Consider the following 16,225-nt stretch of genomic DNA (forward strand, 5'->3'; position numbering starts at 1 on the left):
TTAGAAACCTCTCTCCTCGTCCATGGAAGCACACAAAAGAGTGAGTGCATCAGTGTTGTACTCCACGAACATCTTTGACTTTGGGAAAGTCAGGAGGACAGTTAGACACAACCAGAGCATGAAGATAAACTGACTGTCATGTGGCTTTGGCTTATATTTGAACCTCTGTGATTTGCCTTAGGTATGAAGATACTTGGAGTGACACATGGATATGCAAAACTTCAGAACCAAACCCAGCCTTGTTCAAGATCTTGGAATGTCCCAGCAGCATCCCACCTCTTTGGACAGACTTTAGCTGCAGTCTAGGGTGTAAGGTAGGCCAAGGGAAGAATAATGAAGGAGATGGCTGTGGTGAAAGGGTTAGTTACATTAAATGATTTTCCATTATTTTTTATTCAACTCTAAAAATCATGGTGGGTGCCACTTGAAAATATGCTCCTGGAATTGTTAGGAGGCATATTACATAGAAAACAAACATGGGGAGTACAGTCAAAAATGAATGAAAATATAAAAAAAATGAAAGATTCCCAGTCTTTCAATCATAAAAGTATGCATAACTCATCAGAATAAAACTTACAGGAACAAGTTAATTACTGACCTCAGTGCCTGCCTCACAGGCATCAACTTCTCTGTACGCACAGCCATTTATCAGCCTGCTCTTAAGTTGCAGTCCTTTCTTGGCAGGGACCAAATGTGTGTGTAAATTTGCACAACAAGAAGCACAAAATGCTTCTGAACTTTCCCTGGCCCCAGTGTATGAGGCCTTCACTTTGGAGTCCTATGACAAGTGCACTGTTATATCCTGTTACGTGGCAGGGGAGTGACACAAAGACGATGAGACAGACTCCTTTCTTCCCAGCACTTGCCAAAGAGTACATTTTTCAGTTGAGATGCTCCTCTCCAATTCCTCAACCCCAGCTGATAGACACAGCTGGATCTCAAGTTAGCCTTATCCAGTGGACTTGGGGTCTGGTGTCCCAGAGTGTAAGAAGCTGAGATATAAAAGCTTGAGGTATGGAGGTAAAGGTAGGAGAGCACCAGAAGAAAATTAAATGCATGAATCTCATATCATTCAGATGAGGTGAGGCAGATTTTTATTGAGACCAGCCTTCAAAAATATATGTAAATTAACTTCAAATTGAAAAGTTCACTCTAAAATTGAATAGGGAGACTAGTGATTGAGACACGGAAAATGAGGCCAAAATGACATCGAGAGATCTCTTAATGTACTCTCCTGTGTCAAGGCTGAATAAATGAGAGATATACAAATATGGATTGACGTATGTTTGGTTATTTTAAGGTATTTAATCTAAAGCCTCTAGAGAATTCTAGAGAATTCTCTAATCAGAGAATTCCACAGTTTCATCTTCCATTCTTGCCTAGTGTTTGTTGTCAGAAAGTTTATACCAATGTCTAATGTAACTCTTCCATGATGTAATTTTAGCACATTCTTTTCTCCTGCTATCCACAGTGGATATGGAGAACAGATGACAACCTGTGATTATCTGAAGGTTTCTCACGTCTCTCCAGTCAGTCATTCAATAAATCAACCCCCTAGCTCTTTCAGTCTTGCCTCACAGGGCATGTTTTCTAATTCTCTGGTCATTTTCCTTTCTTTCTTTTGGATTGCCTCCACATTTGCTGAAGCTCACTGCACAGACCTAGACACGCAGCACTCAATAGCAAAGCCGCATGTTTGCTTTTACTGTAACAGTATGACATTGTTGATACATATTCCACTTGTGAGTCACTGTAACCTCAACATCTTTTTCAGCAAAACTTCTGCCTAGTCAGCTGTTTCCCATTCTGTGTTAGTGCACTTGATTTTTCCAGATTAAGTGCAGACCTTGCATTCTCCTTTTTGAAGTTCCTCCTGTTTTTTTTTTCTTTTTGACCAGCTGTCCCATGTGTCAGAATCATTTTGATTGCTACTCCACTAGGTTTGTGACATCTGCAGATGTGCTAAACGTACTTCCTACTTCATCATCCAGGTCACTGAAGTAAATAGGAAACATTACCAAACTCATGACACATCCCTGGAGAATCTTTGCCAACAGTTTTCCATTGTAACATTGAACTTTTGGTAACTACTCTCTGATCACTGCTTTCCAAACAATCTTCTCCAGCTTCTTAAAAGAATGTCATTCAGACACATCACATAACAATGTAAAAAAACCTCTGTTTCTGCCAACATTTTCAAGGGAGATGAAGTTAAGCATTTCCTTAAAACTCATGTTTATATTAAATTTAATTACTTATCTCTTGCATCTAGTATAGAACACTTACGTTTGCACGAGAGACACAAAACGGTGTTTAAGAATAGTCAGTGAAAGCCAGGCATTTCGGACACGAGGCAGGCAAAATTTGGATTTTCAGTCCTGTAAGGTCTTTAGATTTTGAGTGTCAGTAAGTAATTTGTATTTGAGTGTTTTCTTACATGATTGAAGGTCAACATCACTTTTACACAGATTGGAAGGCCTCCTTCCATCTCTAATGCTCCAAATTATCACTTCCTTATGCTTTCCCAGTATCCCTCAGTAATGTATCTGGCAGTATTACATTAATTGAGAATATTAGCCCAAAGCTGAGCAATGAGTTAGATGATACTACAAGATTTTGCCTAGGCTGTATCAGGAGTATGATTATTAAATTCTTTGGCAGCTCCAGCCACTATAGACTGAGCTCCTCTTTTGAGCAGCCCTCTGGTGAAAGAAGATGCCTTGAATAAGGCTGAGCTGAATGAAGACCAAGATTAAAAGCAAAGTTATTTCCTGCTTCAGAAGTAATAGTGACTGTGCCTTGATCAAAAAAGCCACTAGATATTAATTTTGAAAAATGATCTTGACAAAAGTTAGATCTTCATCCAAGTATTAAAATAGTTGAAAGACCAGCTTTCTAAAAATAAATAGAGATGAGATGGGTATTTGAAAACCAACCAACTTTTTTACAAGGCAAAGCTTTATGCATAATTAATATGTCACTGGGGGATTTTTCAGCAAATAAATACAAAGCTAAACTGTTTAATTATCAAGATAATTTCAGCAACTTATTAATGCTTCTTCTGGTAGGACAGACTTCCGCAGTAGGCTGGAACGTTGCTGAAATTAGCTAAAGCTGAGATACAGCTGATAGTTTAAAATGTATAGCTTGCAAACAAGAGAAAAAAAAATAAGGCTTATTTTCATAGATATGCTTTTAATCTTGAAAAATATAATCTTTCTTTGTAATGAATTTTGGAAGTGCTGTATTTATTTGATTTCTTTTGTGAAGTATATTCTTTAACTGTCCTTAACAACAGAGCTTCAGCATGTGCATTCTCTAGCTTTTGTTTTTTCTTTTTGGCTGAAGCTAATACAATTTATCTATGTTTTACGTTCAAAAGCAAGGGAAATCATGCTCTTCCTCAAAACACAATGCACATTGCATTATGCAAGGTTGAAAAGCAATCACCGTGTTAGATTTCCATCTTGCACCTTCTATCCTAAGCCTCCTGTTGTCTCCAATTACACTTGTGTACCCACAAAGCATGAAGCATGAGTCTCTTCAGATATCAGTCATGAGTTCAGTTCCGCTGATTGCAAAGCTCCTTTGCCCTTGCATTATCGTAGGACCTTTTGGCTGAGCTACATGGGGTTTTAAAAGTTCTACCTGTGCTTTCCATGTCAGTACACTCATTTTTTTTTGCAGGTTGAAACCTTATATTAAAAGAGCATGAAAAGTATTATTGGTTGTGGGTGGGTGTGATGTGGTGGGGTGTTGTGGTTTTTGTTTTGTTGTTTTTGTTTTGTCGTTGGTGGTTTTTTTTGGTTGGTTGGTTTTGATTTGGTTTGGTTTTTTTTGAGGTTGGACTCGATGATCTCAGACGTCCCTTCCAGCCATGGTGATTCTGTGATTCTGTATGGTTTTCTGTGGGTCTTAGCTCTGCCGGAAAGCTGCGTGGATGCCTACAGTCTTCAGGGAAGATGCCTACGGTTTCCATTCTCATATACAATTCATACACAATTGCCCCAATGCACAAGCAAATCTTATCCATGCAAACCCGAATAGGCAAGAGGCGTCGTGCTGCATTCTGAGTGCTCCGTGTGTCAAAAGGAACAGGAGTGCAAACTCCCAACGGTAATTAAGCCTTGCTGGGAAATCGAGCATATGTCATATAGAATAGGCTGTCTCTTCTGTTTTCCTTCACTCCCTTCCCCCCTCAGCCCCATTTTGGGTAGAAGAGAATCAAAATACAGATTGAGGGGGATATTTTAAGTCGATCTTAACAGCTGCTTTTCAGTTGTAGGAAAATCTGTTGTTTGTATAACAGCATTAGAGGAGGAATTCTTAACTGATACAGGAGAGAAAGAAAAGCCACGACAGCAAGACAGAACAAAAACCTGTCAGAATAAAGAAATCTTAGTCTAGCCACAGAAAGGGCAGTTGGGAGGCTCTATGAGAGAAAGAGAGTGGCAGAGCCCTTATGCAGTGTAGATGCTCAGGGACACAGTGCAGAAGGGAGAAATAGAGGCTATTTGCTAGTTCAGCTTCAGCCGGAAACGGAGATGGCTGTCTTTCCTACCATACATCAAACTGAGCTCCGGAACTCCAGAGCAGTTCAATACAGACTGTCTGCAGCTATGTCTTTTTGATTCTCTTTTTTTCAACCAATGCCTCATGGGAAACCTCCTCCACCTCCCAAAAAAAAGAAGTCAGTTTAGAAACAACTGTCATTACATAGCATATTTTCCTCATTATAAGGTACTTAAAGAACAAGAAAAAGCCATCTGCTGTAACTTGGCTGCCCTTTCCATTTTAGGTTAATCCACATTTCTGGCTTTTTCATCATCATTCCCAATTAAATCCTTCTGCAAAACAAATTTGGATGGTTTTACAAATTTTATTTAAACCTTCTTATTCAGTTCCAGTCCTTTTGGCAAGGTATCTGACAATATCATCCTATCTTATATGAAATATTTCTGCCTAAACTTTGTACACATAACTGATTTTCCATTTTTAGGTCAATCTCTGGGGAAAAGGACTGCAAAGTCCCATGTGACTAATAGCCCCAGCTTTGTGCTGGATGCTGAAGTACAATAGCATCGTAGCATATCTTCAGTTTTAAACACTTCCTTGTACAGAGTTCTTGTGTGGAGTTTTCTGTCCATTTGTGTGGAGTTTTCTGTCCATTTCCATTTCTTGGAGGCTACTAGAAGAAGCTTTTGTATTGGGCTTTGTACAGTCAGAGAATTGCACCGTGTCCTGTCTCTTGGGGAGATGGCTGATTTTTATTCTGCCTAGTTCTATCTATTGTGCCTTAATCTAATACAGAAGTAACTGTGTAGAGAGCAGAATGATGGGAAATGCTTGCCCTGGAGTTCTAATGCTGTCTCTCCTATTTCAGTCTTGTTAATGAACAGCAAAACAAAACAACAAGCCGACAAGTCTGAGCTTCTCTTAGATATCACAGCAGGCACATGGAATGGCTTCTCCCAGGCATACTGATCGCTTTTACCACATTTATAGTGCTCTAATAAACGCTTCTTGGAGCCGCTCCAGGCAATTGTAATTAATTCTCTGTGGGATGCTCATAGTGGTCACCCCGGATCAGAAAGGTCAGGACTTTGTCTGTGCCTTTACAACATCAGTAAAAATTAAATACCCACTTTCCCCAAAGGTCATCACAAGCCGAATACACGAAACGATCAATCTCAATCAGTTTCCAGTTCCCTGCTGTTTCTCATTATTTTTGCAGCTATCCTAAAAATTAAAAGTAAACACATCAACAAATCAAAGCAGAAGCCGTTTTGGTGTTGATCTCTCCCCTACGCAAGCAACTGATGAAGATACAAACAGGAAAAGTGAGAGAGGAGCCCCCCCCCCCCCCGCTCAAAACACGTGGAGCGCCATTCACCTATGGGCACTCTGCCTTTAATTAATCTCCCTGCCTTCTTAGGGTGGCTAAAAGAGGAAAATCCCGGCTGGCAAACATCTGTTGCACGGCGCAAGCAGCAGTAATTCAAGGTAAACCTGAAGGGAAAAGGCTTCCCCCGCGGAGGGCTCAGCGCGGCCGCCCCTCAGCACCACGGACAGCGCCCGCCCCGCACCCGCCGCCGGCGGCAGCGGCACCGCCACCCCGGGACCCCGGGACCCCGGGAGGGGAAGGGAGGGCCCCCCCCGGCCCCCCCCCCAGCTCGGGGACTGCTGTCCCCGCGGGGACCCTCGGGCCTGGCCGCCCCCTCCCAGCCCTGACCCGCCTGGCAGCTCGTCGGGAAGGAGCAGCAGGCTTCATAGAATCATGGAATCGTCTAGGTTGGGAGGGACCTTAAAGATCATCTAGTCCAATCATCAACCTAACTCTGACCAAAAAAAATAAATAAGAAAAACAAAACAAACAAACAAAAAACCACCACTAAACCATATTCCTGAGGACCATGTCAGCCCGTCTTTTGAACACCACCAGGGATGGTGCCTCAGCCACTTCCCTGGGCAGCCCATTCCAATGCTGGATAACCCTTTCCGTGAAGAAATTTTTCCTAATACGGCTTGGTGACACGTGTCTTGATTTAGTGTGTTTTATAGCCAGGGCTCCGCTTTATTTCCTATCACTTGTCACGCCCTTTGAAAATGGCAGTGTGAAACTGGTTGTGAGTTTTCTTTAGGTTGTTTTTCTTTCTTTTGTTTTTGTTTTATCATAGAATCATGGAATTGCCCAGGCCGGAAGGGACCTCCAAAGGTCATCTAGTCCGACCTCCCCGCAGTCAGCAGGGACACCCCCAACTAGACCAGGTTGCCCAGGGCCTCATCGAGCCTCACCTTGAATATCTCCAGGGATGGGGCCTCAACTACCTCCCTGGGCAACCTGTTCCAGTGCTCCACCACCCTCACAGTAGAGAACTTTCTCCTAATCTCCAATCTAAATCTGTTCCCCTCCAGTTTGAAGCCATTGCCCCTTGTCCTGTCATCACTGGAGGCCTTTCTAAACAGGCTCTCCCCAGCCTTCCTGTAGGCCCCCTTCAGGTACTGGAAGGCTGCTATTAGGTCTCCCCGGAGCCTCCTCTTCTCCAGGCTGAACAACCCCAGCTCCCTCAGCCTGTCCTCGTAGCAGAGGTGCTCCAACTTCCTGATCATCCTCGTGGCCCTCCTCTGGACCCTCTCCATCAGGTCCATGTCCTTCTTATATTGAGGGCTCCAGACCTGCACACAATACTCCAGGTGAGGTCTCACCAGAGACCAGTTTTGTTTTAACACTGCATATCTTGGAGCCTGGCAGTTTTGCAAAGGAGAAGGAGGGAGGAAGTCCTTCACATGAGGAGAGCACAAAAATAAAGAAGAGAAATAGAGCGGTGTGCGCCCGTCCAAGAGAGGAAGCATTGGCCAAAGTTGTGCCAAAATAAAAACGGTTTTGGACCATCTCAACCACTCAGCTGCTCAAAACTATGATCTTGCTGAGGGGAAGAATGTCAGCCACATTTTTCTCAGTGATACTGGTGTATATGCAGGTGGCTTTTTCAATATCACTGGTTTTGCTTTCCTGTGTTTGCCGGAGAGGTCAAGTTTTTTTTCTTTAAAAAAAAAAAAGAAAAAAAAAATTAAATTTTACAGCAAAATATTTCCTGCTTCTTCTACTGTATTGTTCCTTTATCTGACAAATATTAGTTCCTTTCCTTGGCCGGGTGGAAATCCTGAACACAATATTGCTTCTTTCAGAAGCCATGTAATTTTGCTTGTAAATGTCAGGTCCCGTTGTTCGGCATCAGAAGTGCCTGTGTCAGGGTCAAGGCAGCCAGGTCGGCTTAAACAAGTGCAAGAAACAGTCTCCAAAGACTATCAGACACTAGGTCTGATTACATTGCTAATTTCCCTTGGGACACTCTCCATCTCTGCTCATAGGCTTCTCCCAAACCCCTCCGAAGTCTTCATCTCAGCCTCTTCTTACATCAGTCTCTGCCTCCCTCTCCTCCACCCTATCCTCACTTGTGTGCATCATCTCTCACACTTCGTTTGTGTGTTTAGTCATCGTGCACCCCCGTTAAGCCAACCAAGGAACAGAAAGTGTTCAAGCTTCACTGCCCCACTTCCATCAAAAAGCCAGGGAACCAAACTAAGGCAGATGCCATCACATGGTAGGAAAACATCCTACAGGATGTTTCCGGGGTATTTCTCTCATATTTTACTTACCTCGACTGCAACTCACTGGGCAGTCAGACTCTGAACAATACAATCTCAGTATATCTTTGGCTGCTGCTGAAACACAAATGAGAAGAAATTATCTATCTTCATCCTGTACACAAGATAATTTCACTTTTGATCAAATAGTGGTCTTGTAAGAGATGCAGACAGATGGTGGGCTCCGGCTGGTGTTTATTATATGAAGTGCAACAACTCCTGTGATGCAGCCCTCCCTCTCTACTCTATCTATGTATTGATTCCCATCACATAATTAAATTGTGAACTCTGAAAGGGAAAGCCATCCTTCATTTCAAGTACTGATCAGCGTCTGGCCCACCAGGGCTCTGAGCCCTTATTAGATGCCTGGTAATACTGCAATGCAAGTAGTAAGGGAGCTGCATCTGCCTTCTCGCTAGCCCCAAGACTCCACACTTGGCTAATGCAGGGGATCTTATATATCCAATAACACAATAGCCAGAGTGACAGATCATTACTGTGCTATTGTGCCAGAAGTGTTGTTATGAGTATAAAGGATTGAGCCGGTTATTAATCATCTGAAAGCGGTTTACACGGGCACAAACATAAATCACAGCACTCTATCCAGTTGGGTAATTGCATTCTGCCACAATAAATTCTTTCTAAAATTTCTACCAATAACAGTATTTTTCACTTCCAGGCCTAAACTTTGCGCTTTGTTGCTTTACACCACTAAATAGCTGATGTATTTCTCTTCCGAGGTGATCAATTGCCTTCTATGGAAATTCAGATGTACACAGAGCTGCACTATATTCTTGATGTAGCCATCAGAGAACTCCATAAAGCCCTTTCTTCATATTAAATTATGTATAAATGCACGATTTTCTTACTCTAAAGAAAATGTGTTAATGACATCTAGCAACAGAGATCTTTAGGCAGCCTTTTTGAATGCCAAAATAGTAAATGTTGACTCCAAAATCATATTTATCCCATGATGTCATCAAATCCAAAAGCAGCCAGGAAAGAGAGAAAATACTCTAATCTCCTCTTAATGCACCTTTCAAAATCGCAACACAATTTGGACAGTTCTGATTATAAAATAGCAATGTCATTTGCAACTGGCTATTTATTATTTAGTATACAGGGCTACATAGCTGTGCATTCCTTTATAATACATGAAGGGAGCTTTCAATTAGTAAAGCAGGAAAGATTTGGCCCTTTAGGCAGCCACGCTTGAGGCCGTTTGAAAAGCTTTGCTGAACAGCAGTTTCTGAAGACCTGTGCTGCTATTCATAGCTACCACTTAGGATTTGTTCCTCAGAGAGGGCAATTCCCCTTAACCACAGTAAAGTGTTTATGTCCAAATGAAAATGACATATTGGAGCACGCTGTGCTGGTGGCAGTGCAGGTCATTTCCTTTATTAAAAAAAAGATAATAGTAATAAAAACTGCATGCCGGTAGCCTTATGTAAGCCCCGGTGCACTCTGCAAACCAGCTTCCAAAGAGAGGATAATAGACCATCTTTTCAAAACAATGTCTTGAAATTATGTATAACACCTGATATCATCAGTTTTGCAGCTATCTTTGGAAGCTTCTCTGGTTTAGCAGCAAACTAAAGAGATAAGCAAACACATAGTAGGATCCGCATCGTTGCTTGGAAACAATCAGTTTGGGAATGGCATAATCCTATTAGTCTAAAGAAGACCAAAATTTTAATAGACTTCATGCAATTCAGATGCAAAGTCTTCCTCTCAAATCAAATTTTACTACACATATGTAACAGTTTTCCTCTTTTCTTTTTCCTCCCTACTAAAGGGCATACATAAATGTCTCATGGCATTGCAACAAAGAGTAATGATATGCTAAACCTGTATTGATTTGCTTGGCATTCTCCTAGACTCCCCACTCCCAAAACACGTTCATTGGGTTACACACTCGTGTTTGCAGTATAAAAAATACATTGCATTCTAAAGAGAAGACTGAAGATCTGAAGGGACTGCTAATGGAATATAGAGGTTCAGATTATTCAAGCTGGGCTTGGCACAAGAGCACATCTGGGAGCACAGGAGGGATGCTCACACCACAGTTTTAGGAACTCAGTTAGTTAACATGACTGATTAGAGTCCTCCCATTGTGAATGGGGAAACACCAGCATCTCCTGTAACTGAGCCAGCGCAAGGGTCTAACTTACTGTCCTACTCTTTCTTTGTTGACTACAGAAGGAGCCCAGCTACCTGAAAAGATCACCGAAGTTGAGCAGAGCAGTCTCAAGCCTACTCTGAAGCATTCTCAGCTGCCTGAGCATCCCTGGTTGATGCCCTGGGACTGCTGCAGCATGGAGAAGCCCTGTGCTCATGCTGCCAGGCCAGCCTGGAGGGTGCTGGAGCATGACTCGGTTCCTCAGCTCCAAGATGCAGGCAGTTCCAGTGGTGACTCCTGAAGACAACTTTCCAAATTCAATATGGTGCAGAGCATCAAGAAAGAAATAGAGGATGACGCCTTAGTCTTCTATGGCTAGAATTCTGTTTTCAGAAGTAGTACTGAACTACGCACTGACATCTGTCTTTATTCAGAGGAGCTCTCATTTACATGCTGAAATCCATCACTGAAGAAGAAACTTGTGTAAAATGTCCTATACACACGTGCTTTCCCGGTGAGAATGCCTCCTGCCTCGTGGTCATGGCTGCTGGCCTCATCCCAGCCAAGAATGATAGTCATCTAACCTTACTGGATCAGTGTGAAATTTGTTTACTGGCCACGGGCAGCTCCTTCTGAACAGATACTGGGATCAGAGCTACTACAACAACCCAGATTCATTCCATACCTGGTCAGCAGCAAGGAAAAGAATGGGAACAGCCTTACAAACAGACCTGCTTTTTCACCCCAAGACACTTCTCTTCGAGGCAGGGTTGACACACGCAGGGCAGGAATAATGCCGAGGCACCTACTGATGTTGCCTCGTCTGAACTCCATTCTCTCAGGCTGTCGAGCAAGCCTGCGCTTTCAATGGGTACAATATTCCCATTAAAAGCCTGAATTGTAAAAGTACAAATGGGAGATGATTCTCAAAAGGCATTTATATAGCCAGCAGAAAGCTTCGTGCCAATTGCTTAGAAAAGCTTTGAAAGTTTTCCAAGACAGCACAACACAGGCCCGGATCACTCCTACCGGTTTAGCTTCATAATTGCCTTCCCTTTCAAGACTTATTTTTGTCTTCAGCCCAGTGCCTCCCTCCCCACCGCCCAAGTCCCCTCTCACTGCCAACATCCTTCAGAAAGGGCTGAATAGAGCTTCCCTTCCCACCCCACGGACATGACCTGGCTGTGCCACAGGTCACCATGGGCAGAAGCACAAGGTGCACTTACCCAGCTGTGCCCAAAAAATATTTCCAAAATGCCCAGCAAGAAGTATTTAGGGAGAAAGTCCAGCTCTTGGGCACAACGCAGCACAGCTGGCTGCCACCTCCTGAAACCTGGAGCCGTGCCCCAGTGTTTGACAATTTCTGCTTTGCCAACACCACTCTCGTGAAGCCTAACCTATTCTGTCATCAAGGATTACGCGACCAGCGGAGAAGTGGAAATATTTGTGTTTCAGCCAGCCCCTCTGAGTGTTGGGTTTTACTGAGACAGGTTTCTGCAAGTAACTTGAATAAAAGATCATACTCTAAGCTCTAACACAAGTTCCCGGAGTTTCCCAGAAGCACTTTTTCACCTGCATAATGCCTGTCCTCAGTCAGTGCTGAAGATCCCATGAATTTTTAAATGCTGTATTTGAATCGGAATTTTTCTAACCTCCTTTGCTGCCATTTCTGCACAGGTTGCAGCAAAGATAGTCTGACCTGAGCTCTCTGAGACTGTCCTAGAGACCTTTGCCTCCTTATTAACAGTTCTGCTGCTGTCTAAACCTCCTGGGCACTTGTATATTTCCACTTCAAGATCTCCAGTGGTGCCGTCCTCACTCCTACATCCAAGCACTGAGAAAATTTTGAGCTAGCTACTTCAGAAATGCAAATCAGTGGATGAGAAGATAATAACCTTTTCTCATTTATGTTCCTTAACTACTTTTTCTGCTAGTAAAAAATCTGCTCTTTTCCCTTGTCTTTTCTACACCTTCAACACTTGAATCATTAGTCTACTTCTTATTTTGTCCTCTTTGATTTTTTTTTATATATTGTTCACACATTTTTATCTTAGAAATACTTCCCTGGTTCTTCAGTGTCTAACCATGAGATTATTACATATATATTTATAAGTATATATATGTGTGGGACACAGCTGTTTATGCACCTAACTGGTCCTGATGGTCAGCTTTTGTGGGGAGAGGACAACATAGTGTGACAGTAATGATGTCAAAGTAGCTCAACACCCATTTTCATTTTTTTCTCTGGCTTTTAATTGCCAAAATCTGCAACAGCCTTTCTACTCTGAAGTTGTAGCCCACCCTCCCAGTCCCCATGCAATATATCTGCAAGCAGGAGGGGCATCTTTCAATTCCACGTGGGATCTGAGCTCTTTCCTGTTTGCCCCTCCAAGGAGCCTGGGTTTGTGATGACTATGGGTGCAGTTCATGTGGAAATGTCTACAGTCATTACAGCATGTATTTTGGGAACCCAGGGCCACCACAGAGAGCAGAGGCTGTTGTCAGCAAGGGGACACAGGTGAGCCAGCAGCATGGAGCCCAACTGGGAGAAAAGGGGAACGGCCAAGGAAATTAGCCTTGTATTCCCAAGGGAAAAATTGCCTTTCCAGTAAGGCTGGAGGCAGCAGATCGTGGCAGAAAGCAAGTGTCCACGTGCTGAGGAGTTAAGAGCTTGCCTGTTCGTCACAAAGCATGATGAAGCTGAGGATGAAGAATGAGACACAAGCACTAAGCTTTCCTGAGAGGCTTAAACATTTCATAGCCCTGTAGCCCTGTAAATACAGCACTGCCTCTGCTTGTAACGGGACATTATGTGCAGTGCTGAGTTTGCAAGGTCTCAGGACTGAGGTTCATCAGGCTTTTTTTGTCTGAAGTCATCTTGACCTGCCTAGAGCTTTGTTTAAAGTCTGGTTAGCTGTATCTGCATTTCTTTCTAATGACCAGGCAGCTATGCCTCATTTGTTTTCCTTTTGCTTATTTTTGCATGCTATAAGCATAATGTTTACATTGACAGCAGCAACAACTAGCTCTTCCGTGCAGAAGGAAACCTTGGTGCCTCATAGGATGAGGTGGGGCAGAGGAAGGCAGGCTGGGCATGACAGCAGGGGCCTTGAACATCAGGACACAGGACACGGTGTACAGGTGTGGGATGATAAGAAAAGGGGCAGAGGCCAACATGGCTGAGCCCAGGGCTGCAAAAAACTCACCAACAGTTAATTAAAGAAATTAAGACCTGGGAGCTGGACAAAGCATGTTTCAGGGGTAGCAAACAGAGCAAAGAACAAGTATCTAACATAAGTAAAAGGTATCATGCATGTAAATTTGGTTCCAACGAAGAGTGGCAAATCAAGGTGTGAACCAAATTAGCAAACTTATAGAAATGATCCCAATTGGCTTCTACAAGGAGGAGGAAGAAACCATCAACCTGGTGAAAGACTCAGGGGGGCTGAGGCCATCAATCTGAGCACCCAGAAGGGCAGTGGAAGGGGTTGCAAAACACTGGAAAAAGAAATTTAGCTGTATCCTTACTAGTGAATTTTTTCTATAGTATTACTCTGTGCTTTTTTTTTTCTTTTCCTATAATAATAAGATCCGGATTAATAAGAATTCTTTGATTAGATCATTGAGATTTCAATTGTGCTAACAGTACATTCTTAGTATGAAGTAAGTTTCCTTTTTGCCCATAACAAGATTTTGAGCTTAACACATTGAATTAATCCCCGATGCTTTGGGAACTGAGGCAATTTCTGCTTTCTCTCTCTCTCTGTTAACAGCTACGCACAGCAGACACCTGAAGGCACTAACATTCTCACCGTTCTCCCGGAGCAATGTGAGTAAGAGCAGGAGAGGGACGCTGGGAGCCGCAGAGCATCCATTACCGCCACTCAGCCAGAGTCGCAGCTTCACCGAGGCCCTACGTAGCCTCCCTAGTATAAAGGATTTCTAATTCCTCTAAGAAACATTACTCTTTCACATGACTCTGCAGCGCAGGCAGATCATTCCCACCAACTCCTAGCAGCTCTGTGCTGTGTGTTTAAGTGTGCTCCCCCTGCTTTTCTGAGTGTGACGGAACGAGGTCCCAAAAACTGTGAAAACATCCCCAGCATCTCTGTTTCTGTACTGTGGCAAAGGGGCTGGAGCACTCTGTTAAGACAGTCTTCAGCCAAGCATTGCAGAGCAGAAGAAAGCCCCAGCTGATATTGGACATGTAGAATCCATTATACCAGCTTCTTGCCCACAGAGGAAGAGCTAGCTCTTAACTGTGCTGGTTTTATGGTCATTTTGCCTGAGGTGAGCAATTTAAAGCAGGTGAAGCATCACCAAGAAATGAGGCCAGTGACCTGGAGTTTCAGAGGGATTTGAGCATCTAGATGGAAGCACAGCCTTGCTGAAACTACCCCACACTCCTCAGGACACTCCTCCCTCTACTAGTGACTGCTTGGAGTTGCTTTTCCCCTGGTTGTTTCAGCCCTTCCAACGTTTGCTCAGAAAGTACCAGATGTCTGCTGAAATGGATGAATTTAGGAGATGAAATGCCAGCATTTCCTTCTGTAATCATCGGGATAATCCACTGGATTTCCAAAGCTGCTACCTGCAAGTCTCTCTCAATATCGGGAGCTCCAGTGGGAATTCAGTGCCCCTGAAAGTCCGGCAAGGAAAAATAAAAAACAGGCTACAAACAAACTGGAGAGGATATTGGAAGAACAATTCTCACGAGAGATGCAATATGCCCTGGAGAAGAGGATGCCCAGTCTGACTGCTGTACAGATTTTTAGGTTGCTTTAAAAAAAAAAAAAAAAAAGGGTAACTACAAAACTACAAATACGTTAAAAACAAAACCAAACAAAACCAAACCAAAAGGTTTCATTGGCAGATTAGCACCTAAATCCTTTGCAGTATGAGTGAATTAAAGAAGAATTTGAGTGAGGAAAGGACAGTTGTTGGGGACAGGAGATCAATCCCCCATGCACAGTGTATATGCCTTTACAATGTGCGTGCGTTTTCTTTGTGTTTCCCAACTTTCTCTCTGCCCTCTAATTTAGGGTTGCATGTTCCAATAGTAAACATCCCACAGCTGCAGAAAGGAAGTCAGAGACAGCCTGTAATTTGCTGCCAAACATCACTCTGAAGAAGTTTGCAATTTGTGATAATGGTATTGTTCCTTCAATTCTTCTCTTGTAGCTCATCCTTCGTTACACACAACGCTTTACAAAGCCGCCTGTGTTGAGCAGCATTAGCCCCTCAAGCAAGAGATTACAGTAAGAATATTTAAAATTTTATTACTGCAGCTATTTTTTTAAGTCCCTCCTGGCGGTAAGTACAAGGTATGAGCGGGTGGTGCCAGGAAAAATCATTCTTGTTTGTATGAGGCAACAAATAAACCCTACATGTCTAATACAGTTTGACATACTAAACCCTCAGTGCAATTAGTCCTTAGATTAGCAATTTTATAACTCGGCTGTTCAGCAGTGACTCAAACCTGTTGTGTGCCATCTTTCAAGTAACGATATAAATAGCTTCAGCAAAGCAAAACAGAGACCTACAATTTATTGTTTCAAAAGGTACTTTTCCACTCCAGATCTTTGAGCTTTTTCCTGATAAAACTGCCTGAAGTTGATTTGGATTAAATGGATGGGCTTTACCCAAAGCAGTTTGAAGATCAGCTGAGAGTGTATAATCTGTGTCAGCCCTGAATGGACTGGGAAAGCGTATCCACGCCCAACAATAGGCCATTTCTCTGCTAAAGAATTTGCACTTTACTGCTTTTCCAGGCAAGATATGCACCATCTCTTACCTCTAAGGGGGGGGTGGGGGTGTGCACAGAGGAGAATCACGCAGGCAGGATTCAAAGCAGACGGTTTTGCTCTTTCTTTAGGCTAAAGGCTGAGGTCTGCTTCTAATTATGATACTGGTCAAATCCAAATAGGATTCAGATTTGTGAAATCCAAGGGGTTTGTT

The sequence above is a fragment of the Calidris pugnax genome, unplaced genomic scaffold, assembly GCF_001431845.1.
Source record: "Calidris pugnax isolate Ruff unplaced genomic scaffold, ASM143184v1 scaffold20, whole genome shotgun sequence".
Taxonomy (NCBI): Eukaryota; Metazoa; Chordata; class Aves; order Charadriiformes; family Scolopacidae; genus Calidris; species Calidris pugnax.